Source organism: Pecten maximus, chromosome 5, assembly GCF_902652985.1.
Source record: "Pecten maximus chromosome 5, xPecMax1.1, whole genome shotgun sequence".
Lineage (NCBI taxonomy): Eukaryota > Metazoa > Mollusca > Bivalvia > Pectinida > Pectinidae > Pecten > Pecten maximus.
This window is the reverse complement of record NC_047019.1, coordinates 33731270-33749620: the sequence shown is the minus strand read 5'-3', so window position 1 is coordinate 33749620 and position 18351 is coordinate 33731270. Positions and strand designations below refer to the sequence as shown.

The 18351-nt window shown below is 36.6% G+C and overlaps 1 long non-coding RNA gene across 1 annotated transcript; it reads right to left on the bottom strand.

Moving 5' to 3' along the window:
• Positions 1 to 14595: 14595 nt before the first annotated feature.
• LOC117327852 lies at positions 14596 to 17474 on the bottom strand. The gene is made up of 3 exons (XR_004532740.1): positions 17308 to 17474; positions 16306 to 16401; positions 14596 to 15676 (listed from the first exon to the last, which is right to left on the bottom strand). It is a non-coding gene; the product is annotated as an uncharacterized LOC117327852 (long non-coding RNA).
• Positions 17475 to 18351: the final 877 nt, after the last annotated feature.

Sequence of the window (18351 nt, the reverse complement as noted above, 5' to 3'; positions counted from 1 at the left end):
ACTGACTAGGGATACAGATTGATCACGTGATATACACCATACACAATGACGAGGGATACAGACCTATAACGTGATGTGCACCATACACACTGACGAGGGATACAGACCTATAACGTGATGTGCACCATACACACTGACGAGGGATACATACATATAACGTGATGTACACCATACACACTGACTAGGGATACAGACATATCACGTGATGTACACCATACATACTGACGAGGGATACAGACTTATCACGTGATGTACACCATACATACTGACGAGGGATACAGACTGATCACGTGATGTACACCATACACAATGACTAGGGATACAGACTTATCACGTGATGTACACCATACACACTGGCGAGGGATACAGACCTATAACGTGATGTACACCATACACACTGACTAGGGATACAGACATATCACATGATGTACACCATACACACTGACGAGGGATACCTACTTATCACGTGATGTACACCGTACACACTGACTAGGGATACAGACATATCACGTGATGTAGACCATACACACTGACGAGGGATACCTACTTATCACGTGATGTACACCATACACAATGACTAGGGATACAGACTTATCACGTAATGTACACCATACACACTGGCGAGGGATACAGACCTATAACGTGATGTACACCATACACACTGACGAGGGATACAGACATATCACATGATGTACACCATACACACTGACGAGGGATACCTACTTATCACGTGATGTACACCGTACACACTGACTAGGGATACAGACATATCACGTGATGTAGACCAACTGCAGGTTCCGGTAATTCCTTTAATACCGTGCTTGTATTACCATTCATCACGTCCAAATGAAATGCATTATCTCCAAGGCCGTTTTCCTTGCTCGTAAAACAAGAAAGTATTTCTCCCGCTCGAATTTACGTGAAATATGATCGAGCTTTTTCTTATTAATCAACGACATTTTTTTAACACCAGAAGAATAAATATTGTTGTTTATGTTCATTTTCTGTCCCGTTACGGATCTTTAAGTCAAAATATGGCTGCCACATACAGCTTGATCGAGCATTCGTCGCCCACGTTCTTCTTAATCTTGGGGACACTTTTCACAGACTTTAACAACGTTCATCCTGTTCACGGTATGTAAAACGTAATTGATTCAAAATATGTCCTACATAACCGATTATTTGCGGAAATATGAAAGAGCTTTCATGATACATACAGGTTTCAGTCCGCTGTTATGTTCGCGTGTTGACGTAAATGAGAAGTATTGAAAACTATTGTTCTTGTGGAATTGTATTATAAGTATTTACTTTAAATAACTTAGTAACATCTCCTTATTATTAATCGGTATGTAACAAACAACTCCTAACTTCCCCAAATCCCTTTGTTGATCGTGTATGTAACACACAACCCCTCACACCCTAAATCCCTTTATTGATCGTTTATGTAAAACACAACCCCTCACATCCCCAAATCCCTTTGTTGATCGTTTATGTAACACACAACCCCTCACACCCCAAATCCCTTTGTTGATCGTTTATGTAACACACAACCCCTCACACCCCAAATCCCTTTGTTGATCGTTTATGTAACACACAACCCCTCACACCCCAATCCCTTTGTTGATCTTTTATGTAAAACACAACCCCTCACACCCCAATCCCTTTGTTGATCGTTTATGTAACACACAACCCCTCACACCCCAATCCCTTTGTTGATCTTTTATGTAACACAACCCCTCACACCCTAAATCCCTTTGTTGATCTTTTATGTAACACACAACCCCTCAAACCCCAATCCCTTTGTTGATCGTTTATATAACACACAACCCCTCACACCCTAAATCCCTTTGTTGATCGTTTATGTAACACACAACCCCTCACACCCTAAATCCCTTTGTTGATCGTTTATGTAACACACAGCCCCTCACACCCGAAATCCCTTTGTTGATCTTTTATGTAACACACAACCCCTCACACCCCAATCCCTTTGTTGATCTTTTATGTAAAACACAACCCCTCACACCCCAATCCCTTTGTTGATCGTTTATGTAACACACAACCCCTCACACCCCAATCCCTTTGTTGATCTTTAATGTAACACACAACCCCTCACACCCCAATCCCTTTGTTGATCTTTTATGTAACACACAACCCCTCACACCCTAAATCCCTTTGTTGATCGTGTATGTAAAACACAACCCCTCACACCTCAATCCCTTTGTTGATCGTTCAGGTAACACAACCCCTCACATCCCCAATCCCTTTGTTGATCGTTCAGGTAATACAACCCCTCACACCCTAAATCCCTTTGTTGATAGTTTATGTAAAACACAACCCCTCACACCCCAATCCCTTTGTTGATCGTTCAGGTAACACAACCCCTCACACCCTAAATCCCTTTGTTGATCGTTTATGTAACACACAACCCCTCACACCTCCAATCCCTTTGTTGATCGTTCAGGTAACACAACCCCTCACACCCTAAATCCCTTTATTGATCGTTTATGTAACACACAACCCCTCACACCCTAAATCCCTTTATTGATCGTTATGTAACACACAACCCCCCCCCCCCCCCCCTCCTCACACTCCATCCCATTAAAACAAACCCCCCCCACCCCAAAACCCAAAAAAAAACCCAACCCCCCCCCCCCCCCCCCCCCCCCCCCCCCCCCCCCCAACCCCCTTTTTATCCTTTTTTTAACCAAAACCCCCCCCCACCCCCCCCAAAACCCCCCCCCCCCCCCCCCCCCCCCCCCCCCCCCCCCAAACCCTTTGTTGTCGTTTTTAAATAAACCCCAACCCCCCCCCCCCCCCCCCCCCCCTTTTTTTATTTTTTTAAACCCCCCCCCAAAAAAAACCCCCCCAAGGGGGAAAAAAAAAAAAACCCCCAAAAAAAATTTTTTAAAAAAAAAAAAAAACCCCCAAAAGGGCAAAAAAAAAAACCCCAAAAAAAAACCCCCCCCCCCCCCTTTTTTACAAAAAACAACCCCCCCACCCCCCAACCCTTTGTTGATGTTAAATAAAACACCCCTCAAACCCTTTGTTATTTTAAAACCCCAAAAACCCCCCCCCCCCCCCCCCCCCCCCCCCCCCCCCCCCCCCCTCCCCCTAAACCCGGGTTTTTCACAAACCCCCCCCAAATCGCTCAAAAAAAAAAAAAAAAAAAAAAAAATGTTTAAAAAAAAAAAATTTTTTTAAAAAAAAAAATCCCAAAAAAAAAAATTTTGGGGCCCCAAAAAAAAAAAAAAAAAAAAAGGGGACCAAAAAACCCCCCCAAAAAAAAAAAAAAAAAAAAAAAAAAAAAACTTTTTTTTTTTTTTTTTTTTAAAAAAAAAAAAAAAAAAAAAAAAAAAAAAAAAAAAAAAAAAAAAAACAAACCCCAAAATCCCGGAAGAAAAAAACCCCCCCCACAAAAAACCCCAAAAAAAAAAAAAAACCCCCCCCCTAAAAAAAAATTTTAAAAAAAAAAAAAAAAAAAGGGGACTTTAAAATTAAAAAAAACCCCTCAAAAAAAAATTTTTTGGGGGAAAAACTAAAAAAAAAAAACAACCCCTCACCCCAAACCCTTTTATTTTTTTTAAAAAAAAAAAAAAACCCCAAAAGGGAAAAAAAACCCCAAAAAAAAAAAGGGATTTTAAAAACAAAAAAAAAAAAAAAAAAGTTTTTAAAAAAAAAAAACCCCCAAAAAACCCCCCCCCCCCCAAAAAAAAACCCCCCCTTTTTTTTTAAAAAAAAAAAAAAAAAAAAAAAAAAAAAAACCCCCCCCCCCCCCCCCCAAAAAAAAAAAAAAAAAAAAAAAAAAAATTTTAAAAATTTTTAAAAAAAAAAAAAAAAACCCCCCCCCCCCCCCAAAAAAAAAAAATAAAAAAAAAAGGAGAAAAAAAAAAAAAAAAAACCCCCCCAATTTTTTTCAAAAAAAAAACCCCCCCAAAAATTTTTTTTTAAAAAAAAAAAAAAAAACCCAACAAAAAAAAAAAACCCCCCCCCCCCCCCCCCCCTTTGACACCCCCCCCCCCCCCCCCCCCCCCCAAAACCCTTTTTTTATTTTTGAAACCCCACCCCCCAAAACCCAAAAACCCAAAAAAAATTTAAAAAAAAAAACCCCCCCCCCCCCCTTTTTTTTTTTAAAAAAAAAAAAAAATGTAACACACAACCCTCACACCCCCAATCCCTTGTTGATCGTTTATGTAACACACAACCCCTCACACACTAAATCCCTTTGTTGATCGTTTATGTAAAACACAACCCCTCAACAACCCCCAATACCTTTGTTGATCGTTTATGTACACACAACCCCTCACACCCTAAATCCCTTTGTTGATCGTTTATGTAAAACACAACCCCTCACACCCCAATCCCTTTGTTGATCGTTAAGGTAACACAACCCCTCACACCCTAAATCCCTTTGTTGATCGTTTATGTAACACACAACCCCTCACCCCCCCCCCCCCCCCCCCCCCCTCCTCACACCTCCAATCCCTTTGTTGATCGTTTATGTAACACACAACCCCTCACCCCCCCCCCCCCCCCCCCCTCCTCACACCCTAAATCCCTTTGTTGATCGTTTATGTAAAACACAACCCCTCACACCTCCAATCCCTTTGTTGATCGTTTATGTAACACACAACCCCTCACACCCCCCCCCCCCTCCTCACACCCTAAATCCCTTTGTTGATCGTTTATGTAACACACAACCCCTCACACCCCAATCCCTTTGTTGATCGTTTATGTAACACACAACCCCTCACACCCTAAATCCCTTTGTTGATCGTTTATGTAAAACACAACCCCTCACACCCCAATCCCTTTGTTGATCGTTCAGGTAACACAACCCCTCACACCCTAAATCCCTTTATTGATCGTTTATGTAACACACAACCCCTCACACCCCCCCCCCCCCCTCCTCACACCTCCAATCCCTTTGTTGATCGTTTATGTAACACACAACCCCTCACACACCCCCCCCCCCCCCCCCCCTCCTCACACCCTAAATCCCTTTGTTGATCGTTTATGTAAAACACAACCCCTCACACCCCAATCCCTTTGTTGATCGTTCAGGTAACACAGCCACTCACACCCTAAATCCCTTTATTGATTGTTTATGTAACACACAACCCCTCACACCCCAATCCCTTTGTTGATCGTTCAGGTAACACAACCCCTCACACCCTAAATCCCTTTATTGATCGTTTATGTAACACACAACCCCTCACACCCCAATCCCTTTGTTGATCGTTCAGGTAACACAACCCCTCACACCCTAAATCCCTTTATTGATCGTTTATGTAACACACAACCCCTCACACCCTAAATCCCTTTGTTGATCGTTTATGTAAAACACAACCCCTCACACCCCAATCCCTTTGTTGATCTTTTATGTAACACACAACCCCTCACACCCTAAATCCCTTTGTTGATCGTTTATGTAACACACAACCCCTCACACCCCAATCCCTTTGTTGATCGTTTATATAACACACAACCCCTCACACCCCAATCCCTTTGTTGATCGTTTATGTAAAACACAACCCCTCACACCCTAAATCCCTTTGTTGATCGTTCAGGTAACACAGCCCCTCACATCCCCAATCCCTTTGTTGATCGTTTATGTAACACACAACCCCTCACACCCCAATCCCTTTGTTGATCGTTCAGGTAATATCCTCTCCCCATCCAAAAAAACAAATTTCGGATAAAATGATAGTCTCACGTTCCATTTCCAAGAAAACGTGTCTATTTCACGACATTCGAACATGAAATGTCAATAAGGATGGCATCATGATAAATATATCTATGTAAGTATTATTATGTGACTGGTGATTCTTCCCTTCGGGCTCGTTTAACATTTTTCATAAAAGTACGTAAATCAGGAATAGATGTCCATAACTGTATCTCTATAGGGCTCTAAAACACATAAAACATAGTGTTAAAGGTCGCGAAACGTTAGGGTAGATTTTAGTCTGACCTCTTTCGTTGATATCACTAATCATATACGTCATACAGACGTTATTATTTATTATGTATTAGAGGTACGTATGGTATATTTGAATGTTTGATGAGTTCAGCGTCCCGTCCCGTCAACGACACACAGCCACACTCGTTACATTAATAGAGATGAGCGTAATTGTATGTCCCGTCTGGTACTCTGTAGAGCTCTGAGAAGCTTGGAAGAAAGTTCCTCACATTTAATGCATACATTTCTTCTTCAGTTGACTGTAATTGCCTTCGTTTCGTTTTATTTCTTATCTTGTAATGTGTTTTTTTTCTTATTTCATTTAGGCGAACTAATCGAAACAAAGTACAATGTATATCGAACTCATTTTTTTCATTCAGAGGAAATTGAATATCGTTCACGTAACTGATACTGTAGATTCGTGCTTATTTATCAATAACAAAAAAACATGCCGACATTATAACGAAACCATAATTCAAATTTCAAATCGATGAAAAGGCAAAATATAAAGAAAGATGTAAATTAGCATGGACACAAAAGTGCAAAAGGAACAAAACACAAGGTACTTTGGTAGAAAATAAGTCTTCTGCTTCATCGACGACAACACAATACCGATCTAGATAAAATCCGGATAAAGTCAAAATTTCAACTAAGCTGGTGACAACGGGCCACAAGACATACCAATAAACATCAAGCACGCCTGACTTCGTCTGATATTGCACAAGTTTCTGGGATATTTCTAAATGAGATAACGATGTTGACGATATACCTGTTCCCCATGGTCTTCATTAACTTGCATCCTTCGACGTTGTTTTGTTTATTTCTCTTCTAGTAGTCGACATTTATCTGGAACGTCATGACAATGGGACACCATGCGAAGCAGGAATATTACTGTCTTGAAATGGAAAATTAAAACAATTGGAAAATTGAAATCATCACGAATATCATTCAGCTTATTTGCAAGCTATCCCTGTTTGTTAACTTTAAAGTGAAGTTCGCGGTAAACGGATTATTTTGGAGAGTCTGTAGTGTCCTTGATTTTAAGGTCTACAGAGTATATCTGATCGAGATGGTCAAATAAAGCTGGTTTTTTGGGGTTTTTTTCGATAGCATATCGTCAATATTGGTGGAATGGAAGAACTATGCATGGTCTTTACTACCTGTTCTGAAAAGCTCCTTAAAAAATCAACTTCATATATGAAAACCAAAATAAAAGGGACACAATTTGTTAAAATAGATATATCAGTTCATGTAGTTTGTTAGACGATCTGGTCACCAAACTCAACAAAGATGTTGTCAATCAGAAATTCAATCATTCTTATGATTTCATATTCGAATGATTTTCTATGAGTCCTAGTCGAATTCTTTTAAGAAATAAGCTTCCATATACTTTATATTGATATTCATTAAACCGGTCGAGAGTATTTAAACCACACACAATATTATTTCATTCGATACATCTATTTACAATTTTTGTGGTCCGCAGTGGCCGAGTGATTAAGGTGTCCCGACACTTTAACACTAGCCCTCCACCTCTGGGTTGCGAGTTCGAAACCTACGTGGGGCAGTTGCCAGGTACTGACCGTAGGCCGGTGGTTTTTCTCCGGGTACTCCGGCTTTCCTCCACCTCCAAAACCTGGCACATCCTTAAATGACCCTAGCTGTTAATAGGACGTTAAACAAAAACAAACAAACAAACAAACAAACAAATATTTACAATTTATTGCTGGACGAATATTTTATGTTATTTTATGAAAATCATAGATCTTTGAATAACCCTCGTCGCTGTCAACGTGCCGGCACTGAAACGTTTGATATATTAGTACTGTTGTTGAACACACAGTGAATAATCTATTGAGCGTTTATATGGCGATACTATCAACGAAGGTGGTAATATACAACTCTGCACTGAGAATCTGTGCTGTTGGTTAAATTATGGGAGGTATAAATCGCGAAAAGTGCAGGGTACTTTAGAAAATTATTTGATTATAAAAGCCATCTTGTCAATAATATTGCTTTTAGATAAACATGGCAATGCTTTGTGTTCTTTAATATTGGGTATATTCTTATATCTGTAAATCACAGGAATTTTTTCTGAAAAAATTTACTGCCGGACACAAGCACTTTGACGCAATGTTTCATCTGTATGCTTTCTTAGTCTTCATTGTGTTAAGTTTTGTTGTTTCCCTGGTGTGGCACGACTGTAAACTTACTTTTTTTTTTTTTTTTAAATTGTTTTCTATTTTTATTTTTGAATGCATTCATTTATCTATATACCATATCAAGAATGACAAGCACGTCATTCAATAAAGAGATGAAAATAAACAACACAATTATAACGTTAACATCACCAGATACACATATTTATCGAGCCTCCAAAATTACGAATCAACAAAATATGGTACAAAATATGAACATAATTTATGTAGTCATGTTTGTTCAAATAATCACAAACTGTACATGATGAGCATTTTTATACATGAAATGATGACATCAATTTCTTTTATAAAAATGATATATATTTAAAAACAGTGCGTCTTAAAGATAAATCTTATTTTAATAGTTAATCGACGAATACACAGTTACTGCTGAGTAAATATTGGAATAGGATCTGAAATACTTAGAGAAAGTAAAAGCGATAAACATTTCTTTGAGATTGATTGAATGCTTATATAATTCTCTTATTTTGTGAAATAAATCCAATATTGACCTGGCACGATACCACTCCATTGATGACGTGACGTATCGTGGCTCTGTTATCATTACTTTTATTACCGTTAACCATGGGGTATGATTAGGATATCTGAAGTCGAACTCTCAATTATCAAATTCGTCCCCGACCTTGACAGAGACGTATCAAATACAAAGTACAAAGGGGATATTCAAACGAGAATGTAAATCTGAGGGTTGGAGGTTTCTGTCACGTCCTCGAGATAGGGGATGATTATTTTTTCCTTATCATGCTATTTTATTTTCGCAGGATCCAGTAGTTTAAATAATGATCAGCTTAATGAAAATAACAAAAATTATCAAATTTAATTGATTTTTTTTTTTATTTATAATAACAATATTTAATGCTAAACGTAATAAGTTGTTAATAATGTTTTTGTGACAGATTAGAAATCTTGCATAAGTGCAACGCAATATTGTATACTGTTGCCGTGACGTCATGGCATTGTTGCCAGCACGTATTATCAGTTATAACATAGGGTTGCCAGATAAATAATCCCTTAAGGATGACGGAGAAAACTTCAACAGGTAAGGTGTGCATGATGGTGAAAATCCTTGTCCATCTCAACAAACTACTTTTCGCAAGCGAGTGTTTCCGGAACGCGTATCTGATATTGATAGAAATGGGATAGAGATCTAAATCCATTGATCTCTGTGATATTGTAGCAGTATACAATAGTTGTCAGTATCACCACCAGACATAAGTTACCTACGTGATGTTCATAACGCATCATACACTATTGTTTGAACTCTGCTGCCATCGTCCTATGGTATGTTTACATTAGGAAGGCATCTGACTTTATCTGAGAAAGACCTGAACACACTTTGGTAGTTATAAGGTAATTGACCGCTATGTGTTTGGTTATGGTTAGGTAGTGGGTCATATTTGAGTTCGCTGATGGGATAGTTAACCCCCTTTTTCTATTCACATACTCATTTTAGCGCATTCAATTTAAATGCATTCCCACGTTTAACAGATAAACGCTGTGGGGTGATTCCCGAATATTTTACTCGATATTACTATATTAAGTATACAAATATTAATATGGGTCAAACAGTAATATAACTGTTATTATCTGGAAATCACTGGATCCTTTCAAAGGTATGTCTGCAGGATACGAATTACCTGAAATGTTGATATGGGAGCGGATTGCCTCGAAATTGGACATTTTTCATTGTCCACACAGTAAGAACTACTTCTTTGTCCCATTTAGATATAAATAGATATAGTAGAAAGTAATTCAATACGTCCATTTTAAAAATTAGCAAATATGTACGTTTCCAGAATTTGCTGGGTATAAGGTAGGTTTTCGTTCTGAGTTTAGGTTAAAGAATAGGGTTTCTCTCTGTTACCGGGGAGATGGAGCCATTCTGTCAATGATTTGTTGACATATACCAGCTTCCTAATACAATAAACGCTCTCTCTCCATGAATGGCAGATCCCTGAAATGGCGGTATTAGAAACGAGTTCCGTAGTAAGAACAACAGATCAATACTTGTTAATGGCCTTTTACCTGGTCAATTAATAAATTTAGTCGACATTTAATTTACCAGGGATGTCAAATGATGGTGGGTGAGTTCTATAGTCCTGGCTAACACCATGTAAAATGTTGTAAGACTAGACAGGTCAGAGTCGTGTCTGGAACCTATCACCTTCGGTGTAACAGTCTGTGGTGTGATATACGTGCTTCAGTGTTTCTGTCAAATAGAAATTTATCTATACATAGATATCGATTGATACAATTTTGGTAGAGCCCATAACTTTATATCTATGATGGATACAATGTTGTATAAGAGTAATTATTTATATGATTATGATGATATTAATATTATATGATTGGTTTGTAACACAATCACTCATTGGTCCTAAGGAGATCACATGACATTAATTATTTCCTTGGAAATACCTCATGACATCACCGAGGAGTTAATATACTGTTTTGTCAGGTCCGTGGAATCGTATATTGACTCCTGTTAAAATAGAAATAATGTTATCTGTGTTGAGATGTATTTTTAGCAGAGATAAAAATATAATATTCCACGAACATGGCGAAACATTATATTGATCTCCCGGTGATGTGATGAGGTATTTCAAAGGAAATTTCTTAGTTTGTTTGTTATTTTTTGTTTATTTTTTTTGTTGGGGTGGGGGGGGGGGGGGGGGAGGGTTAGACTAATATAAATAATGTAATAAATTAAATGCAGACTTTAGTTTTGGGCAACCTATGGTTTTACGGACCTGCCCTGAACTATATCCCCTCGCCCTTCGGTCTGGGTGAATATTGTCAAACAACTGGTCTTACTACCGGCTATAGACACTTGTGAGTATAATGGAATGGCTATTTAATTGCACGAGAACATTGATTTATAGGCTTTTAAATATCACTGGATTTGCTATTTAGATGCTATCTAGATGAACCTTAATCAATGTTTTAGGAAATAGATTATGCTGTCACCACCCAGACATTGTTTTAGGGGAGATAGTGCCATCATCTAGACAGCGTATGTATGACAGGTTTGACATATATTTGGAAGGCCGATGTCGTTAATACCGAAGCAGAAGACGCTTTCTCTTCCTGAATGCCTAGTCATATCATCGGTGTACTTATCCAATGGTCTCCTCGCAAATCCATTTTTGTTAGTATTTGAGTTGGAATTCGAGTTTCGTTTTGCACCACTGTACAATTTGAAGGTGAAAGATTAAAGATTTAATGCAAACTTTATCACTTATAGCTATCTATTTCTCACAACCAACATAATTTTACTCCAAATATCTCACATGCGTATCTGTAACACATGTGTATCTGTAACACATGCGTTTATGTAACACCTGCGTATCTGTAACACATGTGTATCTGTAACACATGCGTATCTGTAACACATGCGTATCTGTAACACATGTGTATCTGTAACACATGCGTATCTGTAACACATGCGTATCTGTAACACATGTGTATCTGTAACACATGCGTATCTGTAACACATGTGTATCTGTAACACATGTGTATCTGTAACACATGCGTATCTGTAACACATGCGTTTAATACAATTTCTGTGATCATTCTTATTTTTGACGAGCTTTTTTGTTTTCGACCTTAGAAACTAAGCCACCAGAATGCTGGTTGCATAGTCTGAAAGAGTACCATTATGACAATAATTATCACGGTAATCGCAATATGCATTGTGTACAATCATGAAATACTTTATAGCAGGTATAAGATCCAGAGATAAGTCAGTGTACAGATAAGATCATATGTATGGTGTCGATTTGCACCAACGCACAAAGTCATCAAAGTTTGGGATTGCATAAAACCCAGTTTACAGACAAGTCAACAGCACATTATGAAGTAATATTGTTTGCCGCGTGGGATTTATTTTGGCGTTGATACGCCAATTCAAATCATTCTCTATTATTTGTACGAAAGTAACACCTTTTGATGGAGGGGTCTCCCGGAGTATAAGACTCTTATAGCGAATTTAAAGTCATTTCTAGATCAGCGCTCGTGTAATCACGTATTCGCGAATATCTGAAGAGGTAAGTCGCGAAGTGAAGTACTCGCGAAATCTAAGTGACTTACAGAAGTTAAACTTGGTAGAATTTTAACATAGGTTGATTTTGAATACCATAATTACAAAAAAACGTTTATACGCGCCATGCAGAGTACATGACATTCCCGCTGATTATATAGAGATTATATATTGCATAGAAATTATATATTATATAGTGATAACATATTGTATATAGATCTGTGAGATTCTGTTTTATGTCTCCTTCATTCTCAAAGCTTGAAACATCTTACCTTGATGATTCAGAAAGACATCATTCATCCCTAAGTAAGTACTACCTGATATCAACATTTACATGCACCTCATACTACACATTTATTTGAGAAGTGTCACCAAGTCTATGCTTATGAGAAGTGTACTTGTACATTGAGATGTTGAATTGAAATACATGTTTAAAAACCATTACGAACATGTAGGACGTATCAAGAACTTTAATGTCTTCCTAGTTTAAAAAGTGCGCTCAGTAACCCAATATTCTCTTTGGAGGAATCTTTTTTGTCGTCTCTAACTAAAAAGTATCGAGCATCAAATGTAATCAAGCATTTGTTAATTATTTTTGTCTTTTGTTTGAAACCTAATTACAATCCATAAACTTTAACCTATAAGAGTTAATGTGTTGGCAAGGGAAAATAAATGAAACGAACTATTTAAATTTTAATTGTTCCGGCTATCAAAAAAAAAGTGGTTAACAAATGAAACCAAATGTATTAGACATCTTTGTAACATCTACATTTACTGGGGACGCCGAGCGCAATTATTTATTAATCACTATAATAGGCTATACCTGAAGTCTGAGCACGATAATATACAAGATGTATTTATATACGTCCATATATAGGCATGTGTGATTAGCGCATATTGATTTTTACCTTGAAAAGGTGCTGCAATTTTGTGTGAATATTTCAAAGGTATTGATTGATAGAAGTCAATGTTTTTTTGTTTATTAATAGCGCTCTAGGTCAAAGTCTATGTACTAAGATCTGAAATACTCCATTCTAGCCCGTTATAATATAGAAAAGATTTAAGATTAAAGATTAAATTAGTGGGAAACATGACTTCAACAGAGTGGAATCTCTATAAGAGGAGTATGGAGATGAGTTACCTGTACTTATAAGAGGGTTATCTACTGATCGGATAGATTCATGTCCACTGTTTTAATGTATACTAAACAAAGTGTAGTAGCTTGGTCCATTTCGAACTATACAGACTACCATATAGTCACCGATCTCATTACTTTTATTGTCTTTTTCATTGATGAGAATTGAGAATAATTAACAGACGAGACGCGTAAATATTTATTAATTGCGGTTACTTTCTTAACTTTTCTAACGGGATGGTGACTTGTCCCAATTTGTAATGACGTTATGAACTGAACACGTATGTCATGCCGGTTTGATAGGCATTGTGTAATTAGACGTTCACAGATAAACAAAGCTTGTCTGAAAGTGAGAAGCATAGGCAAGATTGTGACTAAAGGGAAGGTACTCCGTGTATACTGGTAAAAACTGGTTAAATTAGATGTTGGTAATACTGTTCCAAAAACATAATTGCTTCCCAAAAAACTGTTAATTTAAATTCAAAAGGTAAAGTCGATGATAATGAAAACTGTTAAAGCTGGTGCCTTGAATCTTAATTGAAGATATTTTGATTAATCATCCGCTCCAAAAAAGTTTAATCCATCAAAATGTTTGATTTTCTACTTTTCACGCTACCATTCTCTTTGCCAAACTTAAGGGACGCTTTTGTTTTCTTGTAATGAGAGCTTTCATAGCTGTGAACTGTACAGGGACATATTTCGTGAAACATACGACTAGGACTAATAGAAAATACATCAAATTTGTCATATTTCATACTTCAAATATTCAGTCTTTAACTTTCAATGACGATATATATATATATACACTGTCATGGAGATGTAAGTTTGTTCTGGTTCATCAACGACACCCACCGTAGAAATCTAGGTCAAGTCAGGGTAAAGGTCACATTCTCATAATGAGAATTATAGTTATGACTGTGGAACCATTGGACATATCAACAAGCTGGAAACACGTCTGACTTCATATCGCACAAGGAAATAATATTTCCAAATGAGCTCAACGTGTCGACCTTAAAACCTTCCCCTTTGTCTTTATCAACCGAAATTTCTCGAAACCTTGTGTTATTATTTATTTCGTTGAAATTAAAAGTTGATGCTGAAAGCGTCAGCTGAGTCCTTGACATTCATTATGATCCCGAAATCCAGTATAATTTTGCATTATTGTGACGGTAATAAGGACTCGATTCAACATACACAATTCCATATAACTTCATTTATCTGACTTGTAGATAAGCATAGAAGTAATGGCAATTATTACTCAGATTTAGCGTGACAGTGCATTGCTTATTCGTATGGACAGTGTTCTAGTAAAATTAGCTCATATGCCAATTGTTCAAAGAAAGTACGTAATACAATATTGATATAGACGTAGAACATGAAGGAGACGAGATGATCATGTCGAAAATGATAGCTTCTTAATATGTTGAAATATATTGTTACACAACTATACAACCTTGTGTGTTGAATTCGGGAAGCGTTGACTACATGCTTGCATATCATAAGGGACAGCTTTAGAGATAAATATTTATACATGGTTAAATGTATGCATAAGTGGTTAGACCCAGCACTCCCAATCGTGGCAGCTCCGAAAAACACTTTGCTGTAGGGAAACTTTCGAACATGAAAATAGTATTAAACATGTGAAACAAAGTCAATTGGTACACTATCATGATATATAAGTACACAATAAGTGGTTACCTTATTATCGAAAGTCTGTAACAGAACATGCTTCATAATTTAGTTCTAAGTAAGAAATCACTTTATTATGTATGCAGGACGTTAAACAGAACACAAAGATACCCATAAAGCACCATGATTTTGAATTCATGGTGACTGTAAAAGATATCCTGGTCCCTATTTTACCTATCTCCCTGTTTCCTGGATCAAGTATGCACTATTGCAGTACTATCGTTACAAAATCTCAAGAACCCCTTAAAGTTATAAATGATCTAAAAAATAAACATATGCGTATCTGTAACACGAAACATACGTTTAATAACGTTCTGTGATATTCTGTGTTATTTTTGACGAGCTTTTTTTGTTTTCGACCTCAGTAGCTAAGCTACCAGTAAGCTTGTTGCATAGTTTGATAAACATCACCTAAAAAGTCTTTCCAACTTAAAATAATTATTGCTAATAAGTCTGATTTGTCTTGTACTGAAACGGTATGGCGTTAGTAATACCTATACGTTCCCCGTGATATGTAATACTTGATATCATTCTATTTAATTTATACATCTTTTGCCAGATAGGAACCTCCTAGCTCATTTCTTGTTAATCTTCGCTGAATACATTTTAAGATAATCAATTGTTGTGTTTCTTCCTTGCTGAAAAGAGAAACAAATCTATTATCATTGCTTATTTTCATTTTGGAAGCAATGTATGCTCTACAAAAAAATGATACTATACTGTATTTTGTAACCTATTGCATTGTCATTAGCATTAAATCGTTGCTTCTGATTAACCATTGGCTATCTGCCTTTTTTACATATCTTGACTGTTACATTTCAAACATCAGTTTAACATATTCTGCGTCAAAAATGTGTTTTCCTATGCTTTTGATAATGTCACGTGCATTATAATTTCTTTTGAAATAGTATTAACTGAATGTATTAGTGTCTAATTAAACCCAATCAAACATCTCCATATTTAGTAGATACATATTTAGAGAGTCAGTCATATGTTAAATGTAAAAGTCAAAATAAATAGGAAGGGGGAACAGCTGAACGATATAAAAAAAAAGCTAGTGTGATACACATTTAATTTCACTACGCGCGCATTTTTAAAAAGAAATTGAAAGAATTGAATTGAAAATACAGGTGCGTATTCATTAATGTAAATAACATTAACATGTTGGCGTATCACACATGATAGATGATAATTATCATATGGGGATTATTGATTATCTTCCTAACTATAGTTTATACACTGTAATATTGTGACCGAAGTAACTTACATCCAACAAAAAGATGATGTCTTCTTCTTCAAGGTCGAAGTCCGCAGTTTCAATGTGCCCCGTGTTTATACCAACAGTACGCCCAAGGTCATCATACTGTAATACAAGGTCATCATACCGTGATACAAGTTCATCATAATGTAATTCAAGTTCATCATAATGTAATACATGCTTATCGTGCTAATAAAACGTTATAATGCTGTACTACAAGGTCAGTGTACTGTTATACAAGCTTATACATATCTTCATACTGTAATATACTTCAATGCAATATCATCATACTATAATATACGTTAATGCAATGTTATCATATTGTAATATACTTCAACACAAGGTCATCATACTGTAATATTCTTCAATACAATGTCATCATACTGTAATATACTTCAATACAATGTCATCATTCTGTAATATACTTCAATGCAATGTCATCATATTGTAATATACTTCAACACAATGCAATCATACTGTAAAATACTTCAATAAAATGTCATCATACTGTAATATACTTCAACACAATGCCATTATACTGTAATACAATATACACATTGATGTCGGCGGTAATTCCGTTATCCGTTATATATCTAAATGGCCCATGGATGGATCGCGAACAAAGGAAACAAGGTTTTTTGAAATAACATAACCTTCCATCTAAATCTTTTATAAGCAAAATGAAACATTCTTTTTGTTATCACTGATCATTGTTACGTTATCACATCCATGAAGGACGATGCTGTAAATGTATAATTTCAACAGTAATTAGCATTTCTGGTAATCAATCGTGACAACTTCACTGTAAGTAACGCCCACGAACTTTGAACTCATTTGAGTACATGTATGTGCATTCCTTACTCTCACGAAAACAACATATTTCATTGTAATATAATTCATACGATGACATTTTAAGTTTTTCACGTATATTTTGATTAAGTATTAAAAACGGCAACGGGATATCATCGCCAACTGTAAATCTGGAAATGGTTTAAATAAGAAGCAATGTACCTCCATGTGCAGTCGTTTGAGGTTCAGGAGCATAGTGCCAAGTATTGTGGAAGCGTATGACACGATGCTCGTGACATCCTGCCGTTTGTATCCGAGGTATTTCTGATTGACAGCCAGACCTCTCCCATCTACGTATCGCACTATTTCCTGGAATGTCACCTTGAGGGGAGTTGATGTAGTTAATGAAAAGAGGAGTAACGTACGTTATATAAACATTCTATCTCAAAATCGACATCATATACGAGCAAAAGAAAGAAAAATACAGCATAAAGGGGAAAAAGTCCAGGTTTCATCAATGTTCCTGAAATGCAATAAGTTCCTAAACTTGAAAGGAGTTGTGCCAATTAGGGCCTTTATACGGCCAATCAGTGATAAGGCTAATATTTTGCAAGAGGATACTTTAAGATTAGCTGCATATTGTATTAAGTTAAGACATCCGATTTTTTGTGGGCTCATAGAAAATTGGGAGTCAAAGTGAGAGGTTGTAAAACGAACATTTTTTGTTGAAGTTCTTACAAACTAGACATTTTTTTAGTTTCTGTTTCTGGCGGATTCAAAATCAACGATAAAGTAGGTTAAGGTAACATACGTTCTTGATGGTGTATTTTTGTTCTTACAAACTAGAAAAATAAATCTAATTTCTGTCAAATAAGTGACGGATTCAAAATCAATGATAAAGTAGGTTATGGTCACATACTTTCTTTATTGTGTATTTTTATATGAAATACTTTCAGAAAGTTACCAAAACATTTAATATACAAACCCAAAAATATATTGACAACAATGATCACGGCGTCATGGATATCACAATCTATATTTGGGAAGTTACTGATCCGGCAGAGTTCTTGTAGGCCTTTTAGAGAGGCACCAAATGGGAACAAATATTTGTATTTTTAACTTTGATATTATTCTTCAAATAAATCACTCGTCTGATTTTAATCTTACAATGATCAGTGACAGACAGGTGGGGAGGAGAATTAATTATCTGCAATTTGCTTATCCTCCCGGGGACGGATAATTTGGTTGAAACAAAAATAATGTAAA